Source organism: Onthophagus taurus, chromosome 11, assembly GCF_036711975.1.
Source record: "Onthophagus taurus isolate NC chromosome 11, IU_Otau_3.0, whole genome shotgun sequence".
In the NCBI taxonomy this organism is placed as follows: Eukaryota; Metazoa; Arthropoda; class Insecta; order Coleoptera; family Scarabaeidae; genus Onthophagus; species Onthophagus taurus.
The window spans coordinates 4,077,362-4,094,461 of NC_091976.1; the positions used below are offsets into that span (position 1 = coordinate 4,077,362).

A 17,100-nucleotide genomic window follows, 5' to 3' on the forward strand; every position below is an offset into this window, starting at 1 on the left:
ATAAGTGTAACCATTTATGATTTCCGTAAAGACTAAACATTTTATACAACTTCTGTTTTATGGTTTTTCTGTTCAATGAATTTATCAAAACCCTTACGGTAACGGCCCTTAGTTAGATACACTACAATCTAAATCAATAACTAGGATGCTGTGTCTATTGTCCTAACAAGCATCGCTAATTTCCTTTAGCCGATGAAACTCCATATCGCTCATTATGTGATCTTCAAACACGTGTTTTAAAATTGTTAAGTCTTGTTTAAATAACACTAAAAAGTTACAATTATCGCGAACTAATTGGTTTGGAATTGCACTATAACTTTGACAAAGTAGAAAGCAATCAATGTTTTTATGTCGACCATACGAAAAAAATTCCTTAATGACATTTTGACCTGTACAGGAAACATCGTCAAATACGACTATCGAATATTCTTTCGCATCTTCCGGTCGAATGAACTCATCTATATTAGAAAATAGTAACCGCAATCTTTTATAGGTTCAATTAAACGTCTTAAAAAATCGTACTTATTTTGGTATAACGAATTGGAGCATAAGTATAAGTTTAGGAAACGCAGACCATTACGTGCAAGTAAAAGCGATAACATAGCATTTGTTTTTCCGACACCAGAGGGTCCTACAATTAAACCTCGCTTACATTTTCCACCAAATAAATTACTGTGTCTTGTAAAGTGTTCTTCGACCGAACCTACCCTTCTCGTCGATCATGATTCTCGTACTAAATGAATTATAACATTAACAGGATAAGACTGAATGAAAATATAGCAAAAGAAACTATATATACATATATTTAAGAATAATAATAATAATTATAACACCTTAACCATTTAACCTAACATAACCTAACCTAACCTAAGGAAGAGGAGGAAAAATGGTTACCACTCCTCCTCCTCTTCCTGCTCATCCCGCACTTCATACGGGGGCGGAGGCGCTGCAGGTGTCGGTGTCGGAGGTTCTATCCCAGTCGAACAATGGTGTATGTGCATGTTTTGAACATGCACCTGCCCTCTCACCACTGCCGACTCTGAGACAATACTGTTTACCTAAGAAGATTATGATATTAAAAACGTGTAAAAAAGATTATAGATATAGCCTACCAGCTGAAACAGGGTATCTACTTTTACCTCCAATGACGCAACTCTTCGCTCCAACGTGAGCACCCTCCCGACGTTGTTGCTACCGGACATCTTTTAGCTAGGAAGGGAAGTTATTAGTATGTAAAGAAGACAAAATGAATTCTGCTTTTTTCATTTCAACGGTTAATGTTGCAACGGTGATGTCGAGTGACGTTGTTAAAGAGTGGTTAGAACTCGACGCCAGCCCTTCCCTAAACTGTGCAAGTTCTCTCAAAGAGGTCTGCAATTGAAGTACCTTTGCATGAAGGTCTTTATAAAAATTTTGATACAAAATATTAATTTCGGTCAAAATCTCCTCTTTGGTTGTTTCTACTGCTGCACACATTGCATTTGAAAAAAGGCTGGCAGGTACATCGGAAATGACTGAAGTAGCGGGAATTGTGTCCACCCTTAAGATTTGTACTTTCGGGCTTAATGAGGGAATTTCGATGGTAGGAATGTTTATGTTAGTAGGGGGAGTGGGAATCGACGAAGCTTTAGAAGAAGAAGCCTTAGAAACAAAAGCTGCATTAATAGCTTTAAGGTATGTCCGGTTTTCGGTGCAGTGTTGGGATACCGCCATTAAAGAAAGAGAGTCGTTGGACTCATCGCCGCTAGCCACTTCCGAGTGTGTCACTTCAACCTTTGACAGAGTCGCAGGTTCAACTGACACACGCTTGGGTTTGGTACTTCGCGAACGAGCACGGGTCTCCCGTCGAAGCTCTAAAGTGTTCTTCGGTCGTACCTTTACTAAAATTTAGTATTGGCAATGTTAGCGGTTGCGGTAAACACTTTAGTTTCTTATCGATCATGATTCTCGCACTAAATGAATTATGACATTAACAGGATAAGACTGAATAAAAATATAGCAAAAGTAACTTTATATAGATACATAAAATATATTGAGTATATATTGAAACTATAAAATAATAACAATTTAACTTAATAATTAACTTAATAATTAACTTAGTATTAACTTAATAAATAAAAGAAGAGAAAGAATAGTTACCACTCCTCCTCCTCTTCTTGATATCTTTGGTTTACTGCTTCGTAAGGAGGTGATGGTGCTGCTGATGCCGGAGTCGTTGCCGGAGTCGGTGAACTAACACATGTACAACGGTTAATGTGCATGTTTTGTACATGCACTTCACCCCTCACCACAGCCGATTCTGACACACTTTGCAGCTGAGAAGATAAAATTAATGACATGGAAAAAAGTGTTATAAGTATAACGTACCAACTTAAATATATCGTCTAATTTTACCTCCAACGAGGCAACGTTCTGCTCCAATTCACATAGTCTGATCATATGATTGACTCTCATATTATCCATATGATTGACTCTCATATTATCAGTCATCTTTAAGCTAGGAAGGGAAGTTTACGCTATTAGTAGTGAAACTAGATAAAATAGATTCAGCCTTTTTAATTTCACAGGTAAATGATGCTATGATGATGTCGAGCGATATTGTTAAAGGGTTGTTACAGCTCGACGCCAGCCCTTCTCTAAACTGTGAAAGTTCTCTCAAAGAGGTCTGCAATTGAAGAACATTTGCATGAAGGTCTTTATAAAAATTTTGATACAAATTATTAATTTCGGCCAAAATCTCCCCTTTGGTTGTTTCTACTGCTGTACACATTGCGTTTGAAAAAAGGCTGGCAGACACATCGGAAATATCTGAAGTAGCAGGAATATTAGCAGGAATATTGTCAACCCTTAAGATGTGTACTTTCGGGCTTAACGAAGGAATTTCGGTGTTAGGGATATTTGAGTTAGTAACGGGAGCAGGAGTCAATGAAGCTTTAGAAGAAGAAGCCTTAGTAGCTTTAAGATACTTCCGGTTTACGGTACTACAGTGTTGTGATACCGCCATTAAAGCAAGAGAGTCGTCGGATTTATCGGACTCGTTCTCGATAACCACTTTCGACTGTGTCATTTCAACCTTCGACGGGGTCGCTGGTTCAACTGACACATACTTCCGTTGGCTACGTCGCGAACGAGCACGTGCCTCCCTTCTTTCTTGTCTTTCCTCTCTATATTTTTCTGACGGTACCCACACACCTGCAGCCTTCTTTAGCGGTTCCCCGAATTCCGACGAAGTGAAAGGCGTTTCACATTTTTATCGTCGACATTCGCGGAACCTGCGACGTTCAGAAGCGACGGATCCTGCTGCGCATTAGATTCAACGTTAGGATCCATCAGCTGCTCATTAGGCTGCACGTTTGGATCCAGCGCCTTCTCAACAGTCGATATGTTCAACAGGTTTATGTCAAAACTGTTTAACAGGAATGACTCCTGGCTAAAATTAATGACATGGAAAAAAGTATTATAAGTATAACGTACCAACTTAAATATAGCATCTAATTTTACCTCCAACGAGGCAACTTTCTGCTCCAATTCACATAGTCTTATCATATGATTAACTCTCATATTATCCATATTATTAGTCATCTTTAAGCTAGGAAGGGAAGTTTACGCTATTAGTAGTGAAACTAGATAAAATACATTCAGCCTTTTTAATTTCACAGGTTAATGATGCTATGGTGATGTCGAGCGATATTGTTAAAGGGTTGTTACAGCTCGATGCCAGCCCTTCTCTAAACTGCGAAAGTTCTCTCAAAGAGGTCTGCAATTGAAGAACCTTTGCATGAAGGTCTTTATAAAAATTTTGATACAAATTATTAATTTCGGCCAAAATCTCCCCTTTGGTTGTTTCTACTGCTGTACACATTGCGTTTGAAAAAAGGCTGGCAGACACATCGGAAATATCTAAAGTAGCAGGAATATTAGCAGGAATATTGTCAACCCTTAAGATGTGTACTTTCGGGCTTAACGAAGGAATTTCGGTGTTAGGGATATTTGAGTTAGTAACGGGAGCCAATGAAGCTTTAAAGAAGAAAAAGAAGCCTTAGTAGCTTTAAGATACTTCCGGTTACTACAGTGTTGTGATACCGCCATTAAAGCAAGAGAGTCGTCGGATTTATCGGACTCGTTCTCGGTAACCACTTTCGACTGTGTCATTTCAACCTTCGACGGGGTCGCTTGTTCAACTGACACATACTTGCGTTGGCTACGTCGCGAACGAGTACGTGCCTCCCTTCTTTCTTGTCTTTCCTCTCTATACTTTTCTGACGGTACCCACACACCTGCAGCCTTCTTCCAATGTTCACGGTTCCCCGAATTCCGACGAAGTGAAAGGCGTTTCACATTTTTATCGTCGACATTCGCGGAACCTGCGACGTTCAGAAGCGACGGATCTTGCTGCGCATTAGATTCCACGCTAGGATCCATCGACTGCACGTTTGGATCCAGCGCCTTCTCAACAGTCGATATGTTCAACAGGTTTATGTCAAAACTGTTTAACAGGAATGACTCCTGGCTGCTGGCGAAACCGGGAGCAGTTAAATCAATTTGACTAAAACCGTCTTGAGACATCTTGATAAAAAAAGATTCATACATTAATTTATTTTATTTTAATAAAAAATCATGTATACTTACATCGCTTGATGAAAAGAACGTTAAAATCTAATTGCAGTGGGTGCTGAATGATAGGATGCGAATGATAAAAAATTATTGTAGATATTATGATACAAACGTTCGAATAATAAAGTTATGCTTACCAACAAAAATTGAGATTTAAAATAGAAGGAGCTATAGGAATGAAAAAAACAGATTAGCAACAATATATGCAAAGGAAAAGAAGGCTATACTTACCAGAAAAAAGTCGCCGAGATAACGAAGTTATCAAAACTGATCGAACTGATCAAACAAAAAATGGAAATGATCAGCAGTAAGGTCCTGTAGGAATTGAAAAAATAAAAATAACAAGTTAACATAACAAACAAATAAACAAGTTGTACTCACAAAAACAAAGTAGAAAGAGCTTGTTATGATGAAACAAAAGAAGAATATTTTACATATTATATAAGCAATGTAAAAAAAGGTTACTTACCAAATAAAACACGTCAGCAAAAAAGAGAAAGCTGAAGGATGTCTAGGACTGGGAAAAAAATAATTTTAAATATTATATAAACATGCAAAACAAATATAGTTTTACTCACCAAAAAAAAAGAGAATGTTGTAGAAAGAGCTGTAGTGATGGAGAGAAAATGAACGTTATATAAACATGAAAATAAAGAAGGTTGTACTTACCAAAAAAACTGAAGAACACAAACACTGAAGTGACTTTCAAAGGCTGGGAGGTGCCTTCTTATAGTAAAGTAATGAAGGGGGGCGTGGGGTGGGGCGTGTAAAGGGGGAGGAGTGGGGGAATGGGCGGAGTTAGAGTGGGGGCACTTTTTTTCTGGGTCAACTTTCCCTGGGAATTTTAGATTACAACTCCGAATCCCCACTCCCATCCCTACTCTTCCATCTCCACTTTTGGGAGGAGCTGAGGAGGAGCTTCAATAAACAATCCTTTTCCCTTTTTCTTTTTTTCTTCTTTTTTTTTTCCTCTTTTTTTTTCCTCTTTTTTTTCTTCTTTTCCTTTTTTCCTCTTCTTTCTTTCTTTTTCTTTTCCTTTTTCTTGATTTTTCTTTTCAATTTACAACAATTTTTACAACCCAACAGTACCCAACCAACGTATACAAATGCTTTTTTCTTTCAAATTAAAACAACTTTTTACAATCTTTTATTATTATTATAATTTACAATCTATAACTGACAATGTTTATATATTAAACCTTACATAAAGAACAATCCTTTCTTGCCGATGGTGGCCATCAATATGCGTTTCCCAATGAGGCAAATTATAATGTTCAAAACAGGGCAGCTTGCTTTGTAATCGCTCATCGTTTCTATACTTCAACGGTAATTTAAACCAAACCGCCGCCAAATCTAATGGCTTTACTTTATTGATATAATAATCGATTGGTAAATAACATAATTCGTAGTTTTTAATATTCGCAAAAGATAAATCAGATTCGTATGTTTCCATAATATCCCACACTTTATTAATTATAAACGTTGAAAGTCCCAATCTGGTAACTAACCGCCAAAGACGTTCCATCTTGAACTGCTCTACCGCTACTACTCGTCTGCTTTTCTCAATTCGTCTACATATAGTTATAGATTTCTGAATACGTATGAAAATAAATAAAAAACATTCGACAAGGAGCACATAAGTACTATAGAAATGAGAGTTCTGGACCGGAAGTTAATCCCCCAATCCCCCTGTGACGTCTGCGCATGCGCGCGCAGGAAGTGACGTCACAGCGCGAGAAATTTGAAATTCAAAATGACCATAACCTTCTTTATGGTGGAAGTAGCGTCATGGGGCTCAACCTAGCGGTGGAACTCGCATGGTGGATAGACGACGCGCGCCCACCTAGCGGTGGCCTGATGGGCGATAGATGGCGCGCGTAAATTTAAAAAAATTCATGTGATGTTATAGAATTCAGATATAATTATTTTTTAGTATTAAAATACATGTAGCTTTAAAATTTTTATTGAGCGATAAATGGCGCGTGTATAGCTATGGGCGTTCTAAATCAAAATCCCATAAGATTTAACGTAGGGGGGTCCAAAAGTACTTTCTATCCCCACCACTACCTCCTTCTGACCACGCACACATTTTAAATTCATCTGATGAGCGATAGATGGCGCGCGTATAGCTATAGGCGTTCTGGACCAAAATCCCATAAGATTTAACATAGGGGGGTCCAAAAGTACTTTTTATCTCCACCACTACCTCCTTCTGACCACGCCCACATTTTTACTTTATAAGGTTTTTTTATATTTATTTACTTTCTATGTTTTTTTTACATTTATTTATATTCTATAATGTTTTTTTACATTTATTTACCTTCTAACGTTTTTACATTCATTTATTTTCTAACGTTTTTACAAAGTCGATGAGATGCGCTGGATTTCCTTTTCCAACATCTTTTACTCCTTTGAATATTAAGCTCATGCCAACCAGCTCATTAATTTCACCATCCGTAATCACCTCCGCGATGCGTTTAGGTAGAAATACGGAGAATCCATCCTCCAAGTCTACGACAACTGATGGCCATGCGCATGATGTAATCCGCATCGCAGACTTCTTATGATATGTTCTTCTTCGGGGAAAATTGATACTGACCTAATTGACTTAACCGTGACATACCAATAGATTTTATAACGTGAGCGAGCGATGTGAGTAGTAATGAAGTAGGTAAGAAGGTAGTAACTGAGTTCGATATGAAAATTTTAACTGTTTATATACCATCGAGAAAAACCTTGAAAAATTTTAGAATGGGAGTTGCGTGGTGTTCAAAAATAACCTAAACGTTACGCAATAAATTACTTAATAAATACGCAATTAAACAAATATAAAATTTAATAATCGGTAAAATTAACAAATATAGTATTTGCATTACGATACACATGCCAGTAGTTATAACTGTAATAACAATCGTTAATATATTCAAAATCGGTTAAATTAATATCACCATCAATAATTAATTTAGCTGATTCGCAATTGGGAAAGTATCCATTATCTTTTAAGAAATCTTAAAATTTTTAATGATTTTCAAAGTCATCATCACTACCAACATACAGAATATCACCCTTTCGATAAACTCTCCATATATTATTATCAAATTCACAAAACTGTACAAATTGCGAATCAGTCATTTTATCACCGTCGGTGTCTTCTATTCCTAGAAGTACGAAATCAAGCTGGACAATTTCCTCTGGGAAATTTGTGTTTAACCCTCCGGTGGGCGCACCTGTCGGACTTACACGAATAGGCGCGTTGCGGCTTTTACACCGCAATTGAATATTTAGTGGTTTCACTGGTAACGTTTGTAAAATTTTGGTTCTATGAAAGAAATGAGCATTAATTTTGTTGCTTTATATTTAATTATATAAAATTGGTAATTGAACACTTTTGACAACCTTAACAATACTAATTAAATTAATATGCTTTCATCAGCTTGTTTTCACTTCTAAAAATATTTTCAATAGAGTTTTTGATTTTTTTTTTCTTTTTGACCTGGTTTGCAAATTAATCTATTTCCATTTGCTGCTCACCATCGCACCTAATACATTTTGTATTTGTGACACTATGCTTCTTACAAACATTTAAACTGCAATTTTGACACACATTTTGTCCTATTGTTCTTATGCCTACCACAAATGTAACAAATTCCTGGTTTTGCTGGTTCTTGGGGCTGCTCTTCATTGTTTGCATACTTTAGCAAGAAAGCCGTAATATCTTTAGGAAGAGTTTTTAGTGATGCTCTTTGTTTCAAATGTTCTTCCATCAAATCAAGTGCAAGATGTTTCAAAAAATGGCGCCTTCTTTGTTCTGTCATTTCTGGGTTGTTAAATTACACGGAAGTCAAAAGCGGAAGCGCTAATAACTGAAGAGGGCTCGCAATATTGTCATTCCTGTTCTATCTGAATCCCAGAGCTCACAGCAGTTCGTGTGTCCTCCCTTTTTTACACCAATTAAGTACAGGGCACCTAAGAGAGCCTTTATCTCTGCTCTTGATGTGTCTCTGCAATCCCTAGGTCTTTCATATTGCACTTCAACCCTCTTTTTCTCAATATATCTGTTAGTATTTATCACAATATTATCGATCATTTCATCAGTAACAAACAGTGAAAAACCATCTATTTCTCTTCTAGTATTTTAGCAGCCATTTTAGGCCTTGGTAAGATTTTTATTATGTTTTTTGCCTTAGTTTTCGAAGAAGAGGCAGGCGGTTTACTCATCCAAATTGTTTCTCCATCTTTTCCAATGTAAAATTTGTAATCATCACTGTCTTGTCGCTCCTCTTCATCTCTAATCTCTGCATGAAAATTTTCTACTGACTGCTCAGATTCGCTGTCGTGGTTTTCTTCTTCAATAACTTCCTCTTCTGTATCTAATTCACTAATATCTGATTCATTTTCCTCTTCTTCTGATAAAACTTCTCTCAACACTCTCTCAAAAAAAAAAAATGTTTTACACAACTTTTCGGTAGTTGAATCTACTCCCGTCTTCAGGTGTGGTTAGCGCCCTGAACTAGTAATGCAAACTTTGTCGAACGAAATCAAGTTCGCAGGTTCTAATCCTGGTCACAGCAAAAACTACTAAAATAAAAGTAAATAAATAACTGTCCTTCTAACGTCAAAATACCTGAAGACGGGAGATACAACTCCCGAAACGTTGTGTGAAAACACTACGTCAAACAAATTTAGGTTGCAAATCAAACACCATTGTCACAAACCATTAGAACTACACTATTATTATTAAATCAGCTTACTGAAATTCGATTGTTTAGAAGAGGATGCTTATAAAATATTTAAGAACGTACAAAAACGTAAAATGTATGAACTTATGTAAAAAAAATAGATACTTACATCACAGGGCGCTCAGCGGCAAACACCGCAAATACGTCACTCGCTTTTCAAATCTCAATACCAACTAAACTGTTATCAACAACCTTTGTACAAATATACATATTTCTTCGAAGAAGTACATTTCATTTTTTCAGCCGTTCTTTTTAGGTTTTGGGCATGTTCCCTTTGTTCTTTTATATTTTCTTGATTTTGGCATAAATAGCATAAAACTGTTCACTCGTCTCCTCCTTCTACCGTATTTTCACAAACAATACAAAGCGTTTTTTCTTCTCCGTCTAGTGCTGCACCTTCTGATGCACCTAACAATACAGGTGTTGTATCAGCCGATATGGGAGCTGAAGTAGGGTCAAGAACAGGATCGAGTTCTTTAATCGAAAAAGTTGGTTCCGCTGTTAATAAATTCTCTGTTGAAACTTGCGTTGAAAAATCATTATGTTCAGTAGCTGGAACATCTTCAGAATTGTCAGTTTCGTCAGTTTGTTGCTGTTTAAGAAATTGGTCTAGGTCTTCTTCAGTAACAAGCTTTTCAAGTAATTCTGCTGGAATATGACTAGAGTGTAGGCCTATTTTTGGCTCTGTTCCAAATAACGCTTTGTACGGTGATCGTTTAATAGTACGGTGAAAAGAGGAGTTCTTCTGAAATTGTACAAAATAACAACCAATACCCCAGTTTTTTGTACCATTGTCTATTAGCCAAGCTCGTAACATAGCTTCTACATCTTGATTCGACCGTTCAACCGATCCTTGACTTGCTGGATGTCTAGGCCTACCATTAACAATTTTGCATGTTGGCCACATAGCGGTTAGTTCCTGTATAACAGCAGCCGTAAACTCACGGCCGTTATCACTTTGTAATATTTTAGGACAACCAACTTCCAGAAAGATTTTTAATAGCTCTATTGCTACTTCTGCAGCTCTTTTCGAAGTTAAAGGACGTAGAAAGCTGAATTTTGTCCCGTGGTCCTGATAATGTAATAACCATTTATAATTTCTATCAGGGGTCGATTGTAAGTCAATTAAATCGACCTGACCACGATGGTTGAAGTCGCTAGACAGAATTGGACAGACAACGATTCCCTTTCTTGGAAATTTCTTTTTGGATTGACATACCGTGCACAGTTTCAAAAATTCTAGTACGACGGAAGTGGGGATGAAGTATTTGCATTTTAAACTATACAGCATTTTGTCGCGGCCTTCGTGTCCAGTTAACTGATGGGTGTCTCGAAGAATGTGATAAAATTCTTCCGTCGGTACTATTCTCACAACCGGATCAGAGTCAGATTTTCTCTTCAAAATCAAAGTTTTTTTTCTACCTACTTCCATTAAATCGTATTTTTTTCCGTAGTAATACTGTTTATTTGTTCGTTGAATTTTAAATTTTTTTTTTATTCTTCTATCCTTACAGGAGTCCATAACGGCTTTTCTTTACTATCCCGGCTTTCTAATAACGTCAGCAAACTGTTCTTCACACACAAATGCGGTCTGTGTTTGGTTTTCCGCATATTTTAAAGTTAATTACGTTAAAATGCATTTTTAGTGTAAGATTAAGTTGCTTACGTAAGTTAGCGTGATCTCATCAACCACATACCAACGTTATTTGCGTTTTAACATAAATATTTAAGATATGTATTAGATGCATTAAGACTCTTTCGAGAATTACCAATATATTATGTATTTTATTTTCTCGAATTTACGGACAATATGCAAATAGAAATGCAAATGAAAATATAAAGTTTCAATGCATTTTTTAGTACAAGATTATGTGTACATCTTAAAGTTGCTTACGTAAGTTAGCGTGATCTCATCAACCACATACCAACGTTATTTGCGTTTTAATATAAGTATTTATAATTGAGTAAATATGTATTAGATGCGTTAAGACTCGTTTAGAGAATTACCAATATATTATGTATTTTATTTTCTTGAATCTACGTCGCACCTCGATTTATGTACGTACACTATGCAAATAGAAATTTAAAATGCATTTTTAGTGCAAGATTAAGTTGCTTGCGTAAGTTAGTGTGATCTCATCAACCACATACCACCGTTATTTACGCTTTAACATAAGTATTTATAATGGAGTAAATATGTATTTCGAAGTTTAGTTGCGTTACAATGGCTCAATTCAATCCATCTTCATTAGCGGATTTAGCCCTTGATAAAATTAATTTGAACACAAAAACTCGTGTAGATTACAACACAAAAGTATTACTAAAAATAATTTCATCAATTTAATTGAAACTGAAGTTATGTGGTGCGCGTTCTGTTTAACCCGCTCACATTTTAAATTTATTTTAATAGAAAATTGCTCTGAAAAGGTTCATGAAATTTTAATTTCAAATTAGCTTATAGGAAAAACATGTATATTAAAACAATAAAATAATATAAAACATATATTTAACAAAAATTATATAAAAATTAATTATATTTAATATTAAAATATGTAATTATTATTATATATTTAATATAAAAATGTGTAATTATTATTATTAAAGTAACAAAAATTGTCTTTTAATGGGGTATAACTAAAAAATTAATTTAATTAATTATGATTAATATTCAGAGCTATAAATAAATCACTTACAAGCAGCAGAAAAATTATTGCCTTCGTTATCGACCTCCCAGATAATTTTTAACGATCCTCCGGGAATTGGCCCCCAATAAAGGACATTACCCCCCTCACGGAGGATGATATCCTCTAATTCCTCCATCGACGTTATGAATACGGAGGGCTGTAAATTGAAAGGACTATGTATTATTATTACAATTCGGAAGGAATAATGATCAATAAAATATTCCTTACATTTTCACATACGAAAGAACAAATTGTAAAAATTATCCCAATCACATGATACGGTATCATCGATAGCTGTATTGACGGCATTTTAGAAAACAATGTAGCGCCGCTATGCAGCTTAAAAGTGCGTATATCCTCTTTATATATACTATGGGACATCGTTTATGTAAACAGGTTTCTAATTAATGTCGATTGAAAGAAGCGTAGAAGTTTAAGCGTAGAAAAAAACATATATATTAAGCAATAAAATATATATTTAATAATAAAATATAAAATTAATTATCTAACTATATTTAATACTAAAATAAGACCATAAAATTAAACTTACTAAAATAAGACCATAAAATTAAACTAAACTTAATAAATGAAAAATTTGATGACTGAAAAAATTAAAATGTGAAATTATAAAAGTAAATAAAAATCAATAACTTACCCAAACGCTTCTCAAAACAATTATGCATTTGGGGGCAGCTTCACTGAAAAAGTAAAAATGTAAAATCCATTTTTTCAAAGTAAATAAAAAATCAATAACTTACAGCAGACGTAGAGCCTGTCGTCGTAGTCGGGATCTCTTGATATTCGCAGCGACCCCTCATAAAAGGGGCCGCAAAAAATGATTTCCCACCCCCATATTTGCATTAGTGTCATTTCAAAGTCTGTCACTTCATGTATTATACACTGAAAATAATATAAAAATAAAATTTAAAATTAAACGAGTATGGAATTAATACTTACATTTTGCCATACGGCATTGCACATATCGTAGACAAGTTGTGGTAAAGACATTTTGTGAAGAAGAACTATGTTGAACTATGTGGCTTAAAAGCGCATTTATCCTCTTCATATACTATGGAATACTGTTTATGTAAAGAGGTTAACCCTTCCGCGTGGAGTGCCGTACACGTGTACGTCATGCATAAAATTATTTCTACTGCGGAGTGCCGTACACGTGTACGTCATAAGATCGCATTAGAGTAGATAGCATAGAGTAGATCGCACTCCCGCATCTCACATAGTAATTGAATTTTTTAACTTCCACGCGGAAGGGTTAAAAGAAGCGTAGAAGTTTTCCTAATGATAATGTATAGAATACGGTTTATGTGAACAGGTTTCCATTATGTAATATCGATTGAAAGCGTAGAAGTTTAATTTACAAAATAACGTAAAAATTAAACAATATTATCTTTAGAAATCCAATTGTTATGCGATGAATCGAATCCTAACCACTTAACGTACACTTTATTCTTTTTCCTCTTCAACACTTTTTCAACAAGATATACATCAGGTTGTTTTGATTTTTGAAGTTCAAATTCATAAAAAGCTCCTTTAATAGGCTGACCATATCCTCTAATAAATAAGAAATTGGATTCGTAACTTGTCTTTTAACTATTTTAAATAATTCGGTGGTCCAGTTGGGTAAATATCCTTTATCGAAAATATAAAATCAATATATAAAATATACATATAATATACAATATAATTCAGAGAATACCATTACATTTATCAATCATCTAAATTAGATATAATCCGCTCTATAGGAGCCAAAGTTAGTTGCAATTCAGTTATAAAATACTTTATGTTTTTTAGTTGCGGTGAATCTTCAGAGGTAGTAAGTACACAACTGAATTTTCTTCTAATCACTACATTGCCACAAACAGATTTTTGTAAATGTTTCAAAGATGTACTTAAATTGTATTTTATGGATTCAATTTCATGTTTAAATACTTATTATTATACGTATTACATTCTCTTGTTCGTCACTGAAAATGGTTAACAGGGCGGATTGCATTCCTCGGATATACATCTTGTTTTCAAATTTTGTTAACAAATTTTGTCGAATAGTTGGAGTTTGTGATATACGACCACAATTAATTGCTTTTGTTTCATTACAAGGAGGTTGAATGCAGATATTTTTAATAATATTAACTTTAGAACTAGATCCTCCAACGTTTGCCGACGAATGTGGTTGTCTATCAGTAGATTTTACCCCACTAATAATTAATATTATTTGATGTAAAATTTTTCACATTTTCCTGGCTCGCAACTCTGTGTCATGTATCTTCCAATGGGGCATTTCTTCCTCCGTGTTGCTTATATTGATTTTGTTAATCTGGAAAACCCTATTCTGGAGTGTCTACGAATGGGTTTTAAGAATCTCCTGTTTCCATTTCACTTCACATTCTTGAGAAATTTGAATGAGATGTGGTCTCATTATTACTCGATTTTCTTCCCTTCGCATCTTGTTGCGATGTGTTCTTCCGTTTCTGGATTGATGGCAATATTCGTTTGTCGATTTGGAGACTACATTGTCCGTTTTGGTATCGGTGTTTTTTGATTCTGGAAAGAGCGTCGGCGTTACTATTCAGGTTTCGTTTTTTATATACGATCTCGAAGTTATATTCCTCTAACTTGATTCTCCATCGCATGAACTTTGAGGCATTAAATCTACTCGCAAGAAATTTAGATAACATGCTGCTGTAAGATTTTCTTGAAAAAAGAAAGGCCCTATGGAACGTCGTCGGATTATTTCCATCCATACATTCACTTTGCCTCGACGTTGACTGTGGGTCTTGAGTCCAGTGAGGATTTCCTCGTGACCAATATCTGGGGTTGTGACGATGTACTGTTCCATTCAGGCAAAAAGTGGCTTCAGCAGAAAATAGAATGTTGTTAAGAAATTTAGGATCTTCATCGCATCGTAACATTAATTGTTCAAAAAATTGTAAATCGATCTGAATCATCCTCGTGTAACTCATGTATCAATTACACATTGTACGGATGATACTTCTCTTCTTTGAATAATTTTACCACAAAAGTTTGGTCCACGTTGTTATTTAGGGCTAGTTGCCTTGTAGAATGGCGAGGATTTTCTTCAGCTTCAACCAATACATTCAACCTGACTTCTTCACTTACTCGAGGTCGACCTTGTCGAGGCAAATCTTTTACGGATCTCGTTTCTGTGAATTTAGCAATCAATTTACTTACTGTAGATGTTACAATTGGAGCCCTATCCGGATGTTGTTGGTTAAATAACTCGCATGCTTCTTGATGAGTTCTAAGCCTGTCGCCATATCCAACCATCATTAATATCAATATTCTTTCACGTTCGGTTAAATGTGCCATTTTTGTTAACTTCGAATAGAATTACTTTAAGAAGTTCTACACTTTCACCACTACGAGTATTAAGAACTTGATAATAAGCAAACACAACTTTAATTATTTTATTAATTGAAATAAATTGACCTGTCCGAGCGTTTTTCTTGAAAATATTAAATAACGCAGTTATGAATTATTTTCAAAACTTTATCATCACACGGTATACTATGGGATACCGTTTATGTAAACAGGTTTTTAAGTAATATCGATTGAAAGAAGCGTAGAAGTTTTCCTTATGATAATATATGGGATACATTTAATACTAAAATAAGAATAATATAAAATTAATTTATGACTAACTAAAATTATTGATTTGATCACTGAAAAAATGAAAATGTGAAATTATATAAAAGTAAATAAAAATCAATAATTTACAATAAATCCTCCAGACGCTATTCCTCAAACGTCGGTGATGCTAAGAGCATCACTGAAAAAGTGAAAATGTAAAATCCACTGTTTCAAAGTAAATAAAAACATCAATAACTTACAACACACGTAAAGGTTATCATCCTAGTCCGGGTCCCTCGATATTCTTAACGACCCCCCAAGAAAAGGGCCGCAAAAAATTAGGCCTACCCCCATATTTGCATCAGTGTCATCTCAAAATCAGACACTTCGTGGATTATAGCCTGAAAATAATATAAAAATAAATTTAAAATTAAACGAGTATGAAATTAATACTTACATTTTTCCATATGGCATTACAAATTTCGAATACAATATGTGGCAAACTCATCGTATGATTATTGTAAGAAAACTATGTTGCTTAAAAGCGCATTTATCCCCTTTATATAATACTATGGGATACCGTTTATGTAAACAGGTTTATAATTAATATAGATTGAAAGAAGCGTAGAAGTTTTCCTTATGATAATATATGGGACGGCACCTGATATAAGGTAGTGGATTCCAGGCAGATTTTTCAATTGCAGCTCCGAATGCAAGAAGCATGGTTATATTACTTCCGGCGGCCTGCTCTATCATCCAATCGTATGCATCTAAGTTAGCATCATCCGCCCATGTGTAAATCACCGACAGTACCCGGAAAATGTCGTGAGTACATTCTTTTCTATTATATATGTTGTTCGAACATCGAACATCTTAATAATCTCCGGTGTTACGTACCTCTCAAGGTCTAAGTTAGGCAAAAGTTGGGTTATTTGGTTCCTTCTCTTGTTAACCCAAGCCTCTGTCATATTGATTCCTTTCATCAGCATTATTAATGAGCTCATCATAGAGCCTACAGAGATTTCGGTTGACTTTTTATCGTTGGTACCACGAGTCCATGATGCTACAAAATCGGCTGATGCTGTTATTTGATGAAAACAAATATATTGATATACTAATTTTTTTATCCAAATTATATATTATTTTTATAATATTGTAATGAAGTTTTATGAGACGTTGTCTGAAACAATATACACTTATTAATTTATACTATTCTACAAATTCAACTTCTGGATATTCTGAGAAAACTATGTAGCATAAAAGTGCATTTTCCTCTTTATATACTATGAGATATCGTACATCCAATACTTCGTATGAAGTTATATTCTCATCACTCAATAGTCTAAACGCGCACCACATATCTTCCGTTTCTATTAAATCTATAAATTCAAATTTGTTTATTGTTTTGTGTTGCATTCGTACAACTTTTTCCATGTTTTGAAATTCTTTATTTTGGG

At 34.9% G+C, this 17,100-nt stretch overlaps 2 long non-coding RNA genes across 4 annotated transcripts; both read right to left on the reverse strand.

Annotated features, from left to right (window-relative positions):
- Positions 1 to 4,008: 4,008 nt before the first annotated feature.
- LOC139431734 (uncharacterized) lies at positions 4,009 to 5,043 on the reverse strand. Its single transcript, XR_011641813.1, has 3 exons — positions 4,846 to 5,043; positions 4,630 to 4,782; positions 4,009 to 4,566 (listed from the first exon to the last, which is right to left on the reverse strand). It is a non-coding gene; the product is annotated as an uncharacterized lncRNA (long non-coding RNA).
- Positions 5,044 to 11,938: 6,895 nt separating this feature from the next.
- LOC139431677 (uncharacterized) lies at positions 11,939 to 15,702 on the reverse strand. Of its 3 annotated transcripts, none has more exons than XR_011641732.1 (5): positions 12,995 to 15,702; positions 12,796 to 12,937; positions 12,693 to 12,735; positions 12,047 to 12,639; positions 11,939 to 11,987 (listed from the first exon to the last, which is right to left on the reverse strand). It is a non-coding gene; the product is annotated as an uncharacterized lncRNA (long non-coding RNA). The 3 variants fall into 3 exon arrangements; XR_011641731.1 differs by having other exon boundaries at positions 12,047 to 12,194; positions 12,266 to 12,735; XR_011641730.1 differs by having other exon boundaries at positions 12,047 to 12,735.
- Positions 15,703 to 17,100: the final 1,398 nt, after the last annotated feature.